Below are 14,598 nucleotides of genomic sequence, written 5' to 3' on the forward strand. Positions count from 1 at the left end.
ATGACATATAAATAAATAACAAATCATGTCAATACATTTGAGAGATCTTAATATTGTTAAAGAATTGATTTACTAAATATATCATTTGATGGTTTTAATTAATAATATGCTGTAGTGTGGAGTTCTGTCACAGTGACCCTAAGGTCAAGACCTGTAGTTTATGGACTATTAATTAGCCATTAAGTCATTCGCTCATCTGACCTGCAAATCTATCAGATTGATGGATAGCAGAGACCTTTATGTTCCTAATAGGTATTCTATTTAACTTTCAAAATTTTCAAGCAAAGTTTGATCACTGAGTAAAATGAAGTAAGAAGAGAGCTTAACAATTTTTTTAAGGCTATTTCATCACCTTTCACTTGAAGGCAGAATTAACTTGAAGAATACCATTGCTGTCTTCACTGTTCTCCCAGGACTACTGACTGAACAGTGCAACTAGTACCTTAATTTCTTTTCTTTAAAAAGAGGAAATCAAAATGATTTTTACAGATCTTTTGAATGCGTAATATCAAGCATAAATTTTAATTGCACTTCATTTACTAAGTGGTGCATTACCTCATCCTTTGGTTTTAACAATGGATTTTCTATAAATCTTCATATGGTTAAACATGATAAACTGCTCAACATATCATGGAACATGGCAGCGCTTATTAGCACTTGAGAAGTTATTGATTGCTTATCTTGATTAATCTTTTATGGGTCTCTGTAGTATTAATTCCACAGAAAAGACTTTGGAAGTTCTGTAGCATTAGTCTCCTCATTCATACATTCGCCTTCAATTACATGGATTTCTCTGACTGCTCTTGCTAGATTAATTATAACCTCTTTGTCACCAGATCTTGCTTTCAGTTTATCAAGAATTAGAATTTTAATGAAAAATACATATTTAAAAGATTCTAAGAAAGAGTGGCATTAATGAGATGAGATGTTTCCTGCAATTTGGTAGAAGGAATTCTTAGGTTTCTGGCATAAGGAGGAGAACTGAGTATCAATTTTAGAGGCAGTTTATGATGTATGGGTTTTGCCAGATATTCAGCTGCTTCATTTCAGACACAGCCTGGGAAGTTTCCTCTCATGTTTTAACTTAATGACAAAGCTTTTCCATGACAAGCAGTATCAGCGTTATCATAAAGAAGAGGAAGACTGCAGCTTGCTCACCAGGTTTATCTTCGGGAAGGTAGGCAAAGACACAAGACCTGCCAGATAAATGCTGAGTGTGTCCTTGAGGGTAGGTTTCCTATGTCCCAGAGAAATACCTGCTCTACTTAGCTATAGGTTATTTTAGAATCTCTTGCCTCTCATTTTTAAAATGGAAATCTTGATGTGTTTGCATCTTCTTTCTAATGAAGAGTGAAAATAAATTCCATGATTCAGAATTTCATAATGTCTTTGGTTTTGGACAGTCCTAAAGTCAAAGAGCATAACATACACAGAATTCATTTGTAGGCATAAGGACTTGGTAAACAGAAGTCACTCTAACAAAAATATCCTGACCACAGATTTGAGGAACTGCTTCAAGCCACAAGATCTGAGAAATTAATATTCCAATTTTAATTTGATAGAATGTCATTGTATCATGGTCAACTACTGATGAATACTTGGGTGCTGTGTGGTTTGCCATCACCATCCTGGTGCGTTCTTGGTCCATTCTCTGCTCTCGCTCTACTCTCATTTTGCAGCCACTCTAAATATGCATTTAATGAGCACTGGGATTCGGGGAGGAGGGGAAGAGAAGGCTTTGTAGCCACTCAGTGTCCAGCCTGGACTGTCATGTGGCAGCATTATGGGCTTTGCATTTGCTACCTTTTGTGTGAAGACATTGAAGAAATCTACATCTAGTATATGTGTATATTGAAACCTTAGTGTATTGTACAGTTATGGAGGAGTCCTAATCTGATGCTGTGAAACAACAACAGGAGGATGTGGAAGTTTCCAGTGATTTACAGTGGGGTTGGTCCTGCTCCAATTCAGAAGAATGGAAAAACTGTCACTGTCTGGATTGGACAGGAGTCAAACTCGTGTCGCTGCAGCAGCACTTGTGATGATCTCACTTTCTTACAGATATAAACCATTGGCAAGAGCAACAGAGCTCTGAAGTAAACAAACAAAAACCCCATAGCAATAAAAGACTAGTTTTATTCTGATGTTAACATCATATTGAAGGAGTAATGAGTCATCTACCTTGTTAATAATGGGCAGATTTTCAATACCAGCATATTTTATTGTCATCAATCCCTGTTGCATGTGTAGGAGTTGGAGTACAGCCAAAAGGAGAGGAGGAGTAGAGAGGACCCTCGGTTTCATAGGTTAAAAGAAAAAAAAAAGATAGAAAGCAAATGAGCTCAATTCCTGTTTCTATTTAAGTTGAAACAAAACCATCTTTTGACCTTGAAAAGTCCAGTATTTCACCCTGCATCAGGACTTTTCCCTTTTCTGTAACATGGTTTTATATTCAGTGCTAGCCATTGAGAGCTCTGCCATCTTCACAGATGTTCTGTGAAAGGCTTAACTAATCCTGGTAAAGGGTTTCACAGGGAAGGTGCCATGAGAATGCAAACCATGGGCAATATTGATGACTGACTGAGTATGCACGGACATCTGTAAAGGCATCTCTCATGTCTGCATTGTATTCCTAGGAATATTTTGTATTACGTGTTAGTTCTGAAAGCTGTTGAATGTTAACTATCGAATATTAACAAAGTTATTACACAGGCAGACCAAGTCACTCCTTCCAGATACACTGAACAAAGAAATGGTCCTGTGGTGACTTCCTGGCCGTAGTAGTTTTATCAATCACATCATGAGGACAAAGATTTCACCACACAAATCCCTCGGATTTCATGTAGTGTCAGAAAGGACTTAAATGCAGATATTTTATTGTATGGGAATGTGCAGGCCGCACAGATAGATAGCAGCCTGCTATGAAATTCTCAGTAAGTTGGCATAAAATAGGATTTATACTTGGGCTGTAAACTAAATGGATACATTAACCAAAAGATCCCTAAAGGGGAAAAGAAGTGGGCCATGACTCTAGTGTAGCCTGAGGGTCATGGCAGCAGCTGCAGAGCAATTGTTCTTTGTGTCATGCAAAATGTTCATCTTCTCTTGTTTCCACATGAGTCTCTACAGAGGGAGAAAGATTTTAGTCTCTAATAGTATTGGGGAAGTTATTCCAGTCATTTTCAAAGGGTAAACACATGTTTCTTATTAAGCTATACTGTCAATTAAAAAAAACCAAAACAGTCTGAAAGAATCCTCAAATTCATTTATTTTGAAAAAGTAGATCAGAGAAATGTCTTTCAAATGCAAAATGGTCATGTTATGTCTCTAAATTAGTCTCAGTATCAAGATTATATGAGAGGGGTTGCATTTTTCAAGTTGGTTTTCTGCACTTCCTCAGCAAATTAGATAAATAGATAACTAAAACGAAGAGCTGCAAATAGGCCTGTCTGTATGACCAAATGTGGAATTTGCACAGGGAAAAGTTTAGTTTAAAATTTAGTGAGTTGGTTTAAAATTTTAGTCTTTACCTGTTTGCAGGTAAGAGCCTGCAGCTTCTACTTTGACTTACGCAAAAATGTGCACATGCAACACCAGTGTGTTTCTTGAAGGTGCTACCCTTGTGCTGGACAGCACTTGTGCTTTCTCACAGCCCTTTAATATCTGCATGCTCAGAACATCTGCAGCATATACTAGCCATCCTCTACCTTATGGTGCAGGGTCCCTTTAAAATCAGTTAGGGAAGTCATGTGAAATACTTTGTAATTTTTTCTGTTTGAAGACCTTTGCAGTTAGATGGTTTTACTATGCTGCACTGTGTTTTTTTCTTTAATGAAATATGCTTTTACTTGAAAAAATAATCTCTGTAGGAAAGCATTTTTGCTCAAAATCATGCTACACAACATCAGAAATGAACATGTTAAAAATTAATTTTCACTTACAATCTCTTCACTTAAAGGGTAACCCATAATTCTCATAATACTCACTTGAACTTAATGTTTTCCTGTCTTCTAATGGACAGTAATTGAGAGGGATCCATCATCTAAATTATACTCTAGTGCAGAGAATCACTTAGAAAAATGGTGCTATAAACTGGAATCTCTATGGTAAAAATCAATCCCTGCAAGCTGGTTAGTTTTAAGGAAAGATATTACTTATCTGCTAGACTTATATGTAGCTTTATTGTGTTTATATTAATTTGCATATGGAGCTTAAGTCCGTCATTTTTCTAATATGAAGTAAAATGATGGCCCTCATACTATGATTTTTTTTTTGTTTCCACATACTTCCATGGAAGACTTCTTCACTGACATAACTGGGTACAGTTTGCAAGATTTTAAGGATGTCCTTACAACATTAGTTAACAAACACATTTTTTTCTGTTGAGGGTTTCAAGAAGGGTCGAAGAAGTCCTTTCTTATTCACATTGGATCCATAACTTATTCTAGGTGACTGCCTTTTACTAAGTTGTGGGAAAATCCTAGGAAGTAAAACCTGAGGTAAGAACACTATTGTTCTTCCCTGCTGCACAAGGGGATCTTCTGCAGCTTGTGTCCTTCTGTTGTAGCAGAACTTGGTCCCTTTTTGGTGAGAGATCACCAAAATGACTGGGAAAAGCCTGCAGGACATCAGGAGCAAGCCCCTAAGTCATGGGTTGTCAGATGTTTGAGAGTATATTTTTGGAGAAGGATCATTTTGTACCAGCCCAGTCCTTAGCCATCTCCTTCTGACTGCTACGCAGGGCCTGATACCAGGGATATATGGATGCCAGCCTACCAGCCCAGTTCTAGTTTAATGAGATAGATAGATAGACAGACAGACAGACAGATAGATACCCAGGGCACTGCTTCCCCAAATCCAGCCTCCAAACACTCCTTTTCCGGATATTTGGTGTCTTCCTTCCAGCTATCATCAATGTCCAATATCTTCATTTCCCAAGTCGCTGAAGCAGAGACATCAGCAGTCAACGGGACCTAGGGATGCTGAGGACATTGTTCTCCGCATACTTTTCATGTGTCTTTGCTTGCCACTTACAGTCAAATAGGGAGCAGAACTGACCAGGAGCTCATGACCGCTGCACCATTATTGAGAAAGTTTAATACAAGGGCACTAATGAGGGCCTTGAGACTATCATATAAACATGATCAAATATCTGTGATCCTTATGTATGTTTTAATGAATGTAGTGCAAAACACTTCTATTTTATTTTCCATGTTTTGCAGCTGGAACTTTGAGATGTGGTGGAAAAAATTTCTCCAAAGTAATTTAGGAAATCTGTGGAAGACCCAGGGATAAATGCAGTCCTGAATCCCAGTCGAATAATTTAACCAGAAAATATTTATCTCTTCTTGTCATAGTCTCTTACAAACTCCAAGGGCCAGTAGGGCTAGGTGAAAACTTGAGCAATGTGTACTGGATACCGTATTTGAAAATTATTAAGAAATTAATCATAAAAGACAGCAATGAGTCTCCTCTGACCAGCTCTGTCCTTGAAATATCCTTCTCCCCTGACACATCAGTTTTCAATAGCTGTGAGCAGCATCTTTCTCTGAGAAGCCGTGGATATTCCTTTTGCCAGTTTGTAAGCAAAACACAAAGCAATTTTAAAAGCTGTCAGCTACAATGACTTCTTCAGGTTAAAAAAATACCCTTTGTTTTTCCAGTAACTACTAATGGTTTAAAGCACTTTCATAAAAATCTTCTGCACTTTGGGGAAAGGGCTAGTTTCATATATCTTTACTAGAAAAAAACCCCAACAAATCTCCCAAAATCCAGCAGCCTTGATATATGAAGGACTTCCTTCTTCCTATATAAAAACCTGTGCCATAATATTTTTTTTTTTTTTTTACTCCCCAGGTTTAGACAGAGAGAGCCTGACAGTGTCTGGTGCTATTCTTCTCCTTGCCACTTATGTATGCCTCCTCACAGACTATGATATCACAACTCATTAATCAGTCAGCAGGCTGGCTCGAGTGAGATCAGAGCGTGGGCCAATGCCAGTGCTCCTTCCCTCTGATTCATCAGGTGATTTTTTTTTTTTCTTAGTGTGGTCACAGAAGTGTATAAATAGGAACAGTATTCAATATTTTATCCTCAGGCTAAATGTAAAGGTTTCACTGAGATCAGGTGTATAAGATGGGCTGAGCATCTAAAGCAAGATTTGTCAAGCAGATACATTAGGTGGCAATTGGTAAAATACTGTGTAACTAGAGAGGTTTTGTTTAAGGGCATGGTAAGGGAGTCTGTGCCAGCTTTTATAAAGAAATGTGTAAAGAAATAAGGAGTCTTGCTTTACATTCTCATATAGGGGCTGACCTATTTGCTCTGTTTTCTGTTAGTGAACTACAGAAGGCAGATCACTAACCAATGTCCAGACCTGCCAGCAGAGTTACCTGGCTGCAGAGAGAAAAGCCAAATAGTTCCAAAGTCAAGCAAGATATTACCCTGAATGGATTCATTAGGAGGCTCTGGGTTTTGTCATTAACACTACTCACATTATTATTTCCAAACTATTGGGGAGCATTATCCCAGGGATAACTGTTGGCACTTGAAGAAAATAAATTGTTGCTAAAGGAAGGCAAAGTTTTGGCGAAGAAACTCCTCTGGATTAACTCGCATCTTTGTGTCCCCTTGCAAGTGGGGAAAAGAAACCAGGGAAGTGATTGAGTTCATGCCCCTTTTGCAAAAGGTTGTTCATCGTATCGGAGTCAATTTTTTTTTCTTTCCAGGTAGAGCATCTTGGCTGAATGAGCATTCAGACTCTTTCAGGGTCACTGGCCTGTTCCAACATGACAGCAGTACTAGGACATTCCTTCTGGTTTTCAGATCTTCACTTAAATTTTACCTTCTTCTGTGCCAGTTCTGAAGAACTGCAGGAAAGGACAGTCGATGATTAAGGACTGAACTGTAGCTGCCTCCTTTGCAGAGCAAAGGCTCTCAAGGCAGATAAGGAACACGGCAAGAGGAGTGAGGATTAAACTCTTTACAGCCTACAGATGACAATCTGCAACTGACAGTGTCTGGGATAACACAGAGAAGTACACTGCAGTTTTTTCACTTTTCCAATGTCAGCATGATGTACACTGGGAGGGTTGTATCATTGCCAGCAAGAGCTAAGGTGAGACCCTATGAAGTGTGGAAAAAATACTCATTGTTTTGAATTAAAAGACACACTTCCATCTTAGTGAATGCAAAAATCTTTGCTTTCCAGGAATATCTGACTGGTCTAGGCTATTGAGTCTGTATATTCACAGAGCAAACCAGTATTGATTTAACAGTGAGTTTCCAGGTGTTGATTCTGACTCCTGAATGAGCTTTTTGTTTTCACTTCGATGGCAATAGCATGGCAGTAACTTAGTTGCAGCTTTGTGTAAGAGAGAACCCAAGTGTTATCCTGTGGCACAATGGTTTCATGAGTTGTGGATTTCAGGATGAACTGCTGTCAAACCATCTAGCAATCTAGTTCTCAAAAGAAATCCCCTTTTTTCCTGATTACTATGAGCTTTTCTACTTGCTTTTCTACCTACTATGAGCTTTTTTACTTTCTTCCTGTGCATCCCATTTCTTTGTTGCAGCCCCTACAAAAACCTTCCTTGCCTATCTTTCCAGCTTTTTTATTCTTCAAAGAGCTCATTCTTTCCTGCATCAAAAAATTCAGGCTTTGCATTCACCCTTTTTCACGCCTCTCTCAGTACCACTCTATGTGCTTTTGCCTATGATTTCTCCAGTTTCCTTTGAAGCCAGCCAAGTCCATTTCCCCACATGTCCATGTTTTTATTTTCTGTTCTCTGATGTAGAGAATTCTGGTCTATAGCTCTCTATCCCTTGTGACTTAATTCCTTCTTTAATATCTACTTCTAATGTGCACCTTTCAGGGAACTAGCTCACAGGCCTTAAGTAGAAGGCTATAGATGCATAGCAGTATTTATGTTAGCATAAAAAATAATTAGGTAGTCTGGGGAAAAAAAAAGGTCTTGGCCAGTTCAAGCCTTTGATTGTGCATTATGTTACTCCCTCCTTTCACTCCATACTCAGTTTGTAGGCAGTCTCAGATACTAAGCTCTTTAGGCAATCTAATAAAAAATATTTGTACAGCACCTTACACCAAATACAGCACAGGGACTATGGTCAGCCTTGCTGATCAGCAGTATCAGTAGCTGTGTGCATGCCTCCAGCATTTGGAGGTTCTGGTCCTTTCCCCACTATGTCAAATTGAGCTGGTCTGTGTTTACAATGATTTAAATCAAAGTCGAATTTGGCCCAAATTTTAGTGAAACATTGTTCCTAAAGTATCACAGTGAAGTCAGTACTCTTTATTGTTTCCTGCTGTGTCTTTATTTGCATGTTAATGGCAGATTATTGTTGTCTTTTCCAGTGTACTTCCCCAGAGACTCCATGCATGTTTTTATTGATTAGTTCCTCTTCATTTAACATTTAAATGGATATTTTCAAATTGGTGCAAAATTATAATAGTCTGTTTGCTCAAGGCATTTAACTGTGGTATTAGCAGAATCATCTAAGTCTGCTGATTATGCATGCTCTGTACAAAAGAGTTTAAGGACTGCAGTGGAGACCTGCAATTAGGTCTGAGTTGCAGAAGCAAATGAATCCTGGGCCAAAAGCACCCATCATCTCATTTATCTTCCTCAAATATTAGTGCAAGTGAAATATGAAAGCAGAAAGTACACATTAATGTAAGAAGAAAATAAATCTGAATTTGTAGCCTTCAAGAAAGTTCCTAATCATTTTTCAGTTCATATAATGTTACATGCTGATCTTATACATTATCTAAGTTATCTCTTTCTGGTTTTGTAGAAACTTGGGAGTAGAAGTTTTTAAAAAATGAGGTTTTATTAGGTAAACATGCATACACTTGCTGCATGCAGTAGTGAAAATTTTGGCTATGTGAACATGCACTGTAATGACTGGTTTGCAGCTTTAAGTGTATGGGCTGCAGTCTCACCAAATTAAATAAAACTCATCTGGCCTCATCAATATCTAAGTAGAAGAAACATAAAAGCTGAGGTGTCAGCAAATAACACTTTATTTATCTATTTTTTTGGGGGGGGGAGGCACGTAGGGAGCATTTGTGGAATCTACTAGCCTTGCAAATTGGCTTTATTCATTGTTTCTACAGGGCTGGCAGAATTTCCCTTTTGTTTCTGAGAGGCCAGAAGTTATGGTTATCTTTGTCTTGTTCCATCTGAGTTAATCTTACTTCTAGCCAGTGCTTTTAAGTAGTCTCAGGGTAGCATTGGGTGCCTGCTAGCAGATCTGAGCTGACAGTCATAACAAGTGACACAATAGACATTTTCACAACAGACAAACCCAGCTCTTTTAGCTTAATCCAACTTTGTTAATTAGAATCATAGAATCATTTAGGTTGGAAAAGACCTTTAAGATCATCGAGTCCAACCATGTCAGACCTTACAGACTCCCATGGTCTTTTTTCTACATTTGTCTTCCTTTCCCTGCGCTAAGGTGCAATAAATATAACTATTCCACTCAACAGCTTCTCAGTTTTGCCCAAAAGGTCCTTTTGGGCTGAGCAGGGAGTCCTGCTTGGAAGGCATCCTGGTGCTTGGGAAAGAAGATGCTACCTCTATCAATAATGTTCTGTTGGTGTGTTTCTTACCTCACAGCATGTTTTGCCATTAATGTTTAAGCAGATTGTATATCTGAAACTAGAAGGTTATGAACAATCCTAAAGTCATGACTGAATAGGCTTTTTGTGGACAATGGCGGGAAAAGTATAGTTCACCTGATGTGGAGAAGCTAAATGACAAAGCACTCAGTGATCTCTGGGTGGGATGGATGCATTATGTCTGAATAGCCTACACAGGTAACTGTCTGCCTCTCAGGAGAAAATGAGGTTTTCACCCAGTTCTGTGGAATTGGTGGAACTTATACTAGAGAAGTTTTGTACAAAGAAAACCACTTTGGATTTCAAATAAAGGGACTTAGCATAAGTTTGCTAAAACTGGCATATTCCTTGAATGTATAATCAAATGTTCTTTAAGACCAACATTTTAATGCACTATGATTATTTCACAGGGTGCATTTGTATTTGTTAGTACACTTAAATGACTATCTCAGTCCTTCTTCGGTGGCTTAAGGAAAAGTATCCAGAGTCCTTCCTGGGCTGGGCTGTTCAGGAACCCACAGCAGGAGGAAGGTGAGGGGTCGCTGCCAGTCTGCAGAGCCTTGCATCAAGGAAAGAGGCAAACATAGAGCTGGCATCCTTGCTGTGGCAAGTGTCTGTTGTTCAAAAGGACATTATAGATCTCTTCCCTTTATGCATTATGAAAGAGTCTGTTAAAGTTGCTTTAAAACAATCGGACTGTGTATGTAACATAGCTAAAGCCTAGAAAACTGGGGCACTGAGATCATGCTCTAGCTGTTTACTGTGGCAAAAAATCACATGTTGCTTACAGAATCTGAAATTATGTAAGGATTGGTTAAAGGTAGAGTTTTTGCCTTTAACTCTGCATTTCCTGGCTGTTGTCAGCTTAAAACAAGCTCTAATGTTATTTTAATGTAGTTTGGTGTGTGGATTGCATCAAAGTAGGTTATATATTGATTGCTTAAACCTCAAAGCTCTGGAGGTAAATCTCTACTAAGAAGTGTCAGAACTTCAGTTAATACACGTATTGATAGGCATAAGATGTCACTATTGTTCTTACTGCAGAGATAACATGTGTGTTGAAATTTTAATGCCCATAATGTTTAGCCTTTCTAGACTATGGCAAGCTAATCAAAGAACCTTCTCTGGTATATAAATCACTGCACACTACTGAAAATTGTAGACAAGATAAATCAAGATTTTTCGATCAATTCAGTCTTCAATCATTCTTTCCAGCAGCACAGAAAATGTAGTCCGTGTTGTACTTAGTTTCATAGCAAGGAGGTGTTTAACACCAAGGCTGGAGATTAACGGTGACAAGTTATATCATGGAGAATGTGAAAGGGTGTTTAGACTGAAATATTAATTTCTAGATTGATGTAGAACTCCATAATTGAGGTCATAAATCAGTGCTAAAATCAACTGGATTATGCATCATCTAAGCTAATACTCTAGGTCAACATGTTCAAAAACTAGTCCACAGTTTCAAAATCTGGAAATTAATGTAGGAAGGTGAATCTGGTTTTGCACAATGTATTATATTCTCAAACTTTGGTAGTGCTCACCACAATAGAAGAAAAGGTTTTTTTCCTCTTCATTTTCACAGACTGTTTCTCTTCTTTTGAAGACTTATGAAGTGTTTTATTAAAAGATCTGTATCTAATCAATAAAGTAGGTGGTTTATTTGTAATGAACAACTTATTGTATGGTTCAATCTCTTTTGCTGTTTGTGAGTTATCTGCATATAGTTTTTGACCTTCAACATTTGTTCATTATATGGAAAGATTTATTTGAATACATGCCAGCCTATGGGCTGCACTTACCTTGAAATCAGAGTTTACCAGTATCTGCTGTTTATTCTGCATGATTGGTCACCAAGGGCATGTGGTATTTTTTTTTTTCCAGTTTCTGTGCTGAAAACCGCAGAAAGCTTTTAAGCTGGAGCTACTCTGCCTGGGAATTTAGGTCCACAGTGGATAATGAAGTACAGAATAATCACTATATAGCTGAAGTCTTCTCCAATATCAATAACGGAGGTGTGTCCAGGAAAGACATTTTCAGTGGTACATGGAAAGGAAAAGTGTATTTTTTTTTAAAAAATTGTTTTCACATAGGAATTTCTTGCTCATTTGCCAGTGGAGGGCTACATTGGTAAGCTGTCCCGCAGCAAGTTGTCTCACACCAACTTTTTCCCTTAAAGTAGATGGGAAGTGTGTAGCTGGTCAGATCTACACTTCCCCAAATACAAGTCATCTAAAAAAAAAAAAAAAAAGAAAACTTATGCTGGTGTGAGCTGCAAAGTGGCATGCTGGGAGTTGTAGTGTGAGCTGGCAAAGCAGCTGCATTAAAACCCAAGGATGGCTATATATAGTGTTTTGTCAAGTGTAATTGCTTTGGGTTATCCTGTGAAAGACTTTTGGCCAAATAATCTCTATATGAAGTCAATGGGACAAAAAATCATGCATTCAGAGATTTGCAGTGATTCATTTCCCTTCATGTTACAGGTGGCTCTCCAAAACTGATGGAACAAAATGGTTGACTGCCCTGGGTGGACAAGAGGGAGAATGCATTGTGGTTTTGGCATGATACATTTTAGGACAGATTGGAAAATACTCTGCTAATTAGGGGAATTCCAGGCATGTACAGGAAGCATATTTCAATAACCCACGATTATGTTGGGTTTCATGTAAAGCTATTTGTTTGGCTGCCAGAGTGTTTTATGGTGTGATGCCAACTGTAATATATTCAGAACACAAGGTAAAAAAACCCCTCCAAACTTTAATGCTTGATGAGTTCATAGGATGGGAACACAAAGACAAAGAACCTTGAAAACCTCAACATGAATAATTAAGGTAAATAGACAGACTGTTCTGTATTGTGATTAAAACTTAAGGAACTTTTGGCCGTTATATAGCTATCTAGAAATTCAAAACTTCTTAAAACAAAAGCATGTACTGCAGTATCTCTATTATCTAACTATTACACTACACAATTTATTATGAGCTGATTTACTTGCCTCTCCTTTGTGGAAGGAGCGTGCTGCCATTCCAGCATTATTTCCAGCCTCAGAGAATTACTGGCATCCTTTGAAAATACATCGAAATAAAAGTCACTGGCGTGTTAAAGTTTTCAAGAGGATCCTTAAGAGTTTATAGAGGTGGGGCAAATAATATAATAAATTATATTTTTGAGTATATTCTACGCACTTAGGAGTACATAGCAGAGTTTTGTAAGTACCATAACCTGTAAGTTCATACTTGAAACAATAACTGGAGCTATGCCAGAGTATCCAAAGCTCTTACAGAGGAGTGAGATTTTGACAAATGGTTGTAGGGAAAAAAAAGATGAAAATAAGAGGACTAATAGTTAAGTTGCATTGTTGCCGGATGCTGAAAGAACATGTACAATAAGCAACGTGCCTGTGACCCCCAGCAACAGAGCTGGCGTTTCTTAAAACCACAGGTGATGGGTAAGGACTGGCTGGACCCGGGTCCAGGCATCGCTATTTCAGGTCCTGGTTTTAAAACACTTAAAACCAATTTGGGGCAAAAGCCCAGACGTGGCTGTGATCGCTATCGCTGCCTGCCAAGAACCTTCCAGGTTGGGTGCACCTGGGTGAACGCAGCTTTTCTGAGTTGCGTGCCAGGGCTGCTCCCACCCGCCTCTGACGGGCGCGTGGGGAACTGTGGCAGCCTGGAAAGCCGAAGAGCGAGGTGCAAAGAGGCAACAGGACTATGGAAAATCGGTTAATTCCCCCATACTTTGTTTTTGGAGGCTGGGACAGAGATGATTGCCAGGGTCTGCATGTGTCAGGGATTCTTCTCCTGACCTTTCCCAGGGCTGGCTGAAATAGCCTCGGCCGCGGGATGAGAGCAATCCCCCGCACGAGTCAGCCGGCGCGTCACTCCAGACGTATGCCAGAAATAAAAGAGTGCAACAGCATCTGCACCCCCGCTCTCCCCCTGGGCCCGGCATAATGAGCGTGGCCAGGCAAGGAGGGTGTGGTGTCAGCCAGCTGCCGAATTAATTAGTTGGGAGCTGGAAATACATGGATTGACTCAAGGGCTGCTTTGGAGGGTGTGCTCGGGGATGGATTTGACACTGACCAGAGCCAAGGAGCCACAGGCTGGGCTGATAGCAGCTGGTATGCCCTTCTGAGGTGACCTTCTGAGATACCGCTGAGGGCCTAGCTCCCAAAATAGTTTTAATAGGTTGCAAATTTTGGTCGTTGTTAATTGCTTTGTTTATAATCCAAATCTGCAGGGCCATTTTATTTTAATGAATCTATTGTCAAACTGCAGCTAAAACATTAGTCTGATGTCTGTTTTCATTGCCTCTGCCTGGGATATGGTGTAAAAATGTAAATAGCTATTTCCTTTCTCCAGCAAAGGAGCAGCAGGATCCATGGAGAGCAGGACTGTACAATAAAAGCAATATTAGGACTAAAAGACAGAAGAGGAGTCTGCAGCACCGTGTCTCCCTCCTGCCCCTGTCAGAAACTTTTTGTTTAGTCTCAGTGAAGTCCTTTGAGCTCTGTATAGTTCCTTTTCCCCACGTGTGTAAAGGCTGATCTCCGGGATTACAAACCACAGAGGTATAATAAGGCGTATTCTTCTCATGTCAGGCCTTCCAAGAGAAGGTGCTATGGGAAATGAAAGAGATCATTTTTATTTTATTGTGTCATTCAGCACCTAGCATCGGAAAAATTCTGCTGCTGCAGTTTTGCTCTCTGCAGAGGTTGAATCTCTGGCACAGGGATGAAACAAATTCCTAGATAGATGCATAATCTCACCGAGTTAGGGCTCACCGTAGCTAGAATGCGCGTTTGTTGTTTTAACCTGGAGGGCTGTGTTGGTTCACCCACGCAGCCGAGGACTGGAGTGGGCTCTCGCGCTGCATGAGCAGGGTCATTTGCATTGCAGCATCTTCAAAGACAGTGAGCAGAGGAGGATGGATAGGGAGATGTGATCTACTCG

The sequence above is a fragment of the Haliaeetus albicilla genome, chromosome 2 (genome assembly GCF_947461875.1).
Source record: "Haliaeetus albicilla chromosome 2, bHalAlb1.1, whole genome shotgun sequence".
Taxonomy (NCBI): domain Eukaryota; kingdom Metazoa; phylum Chordata; class Aves; order Accipitriformes; family Accipitridae; genus Haliaeetus; species Haliaeetus albicilla.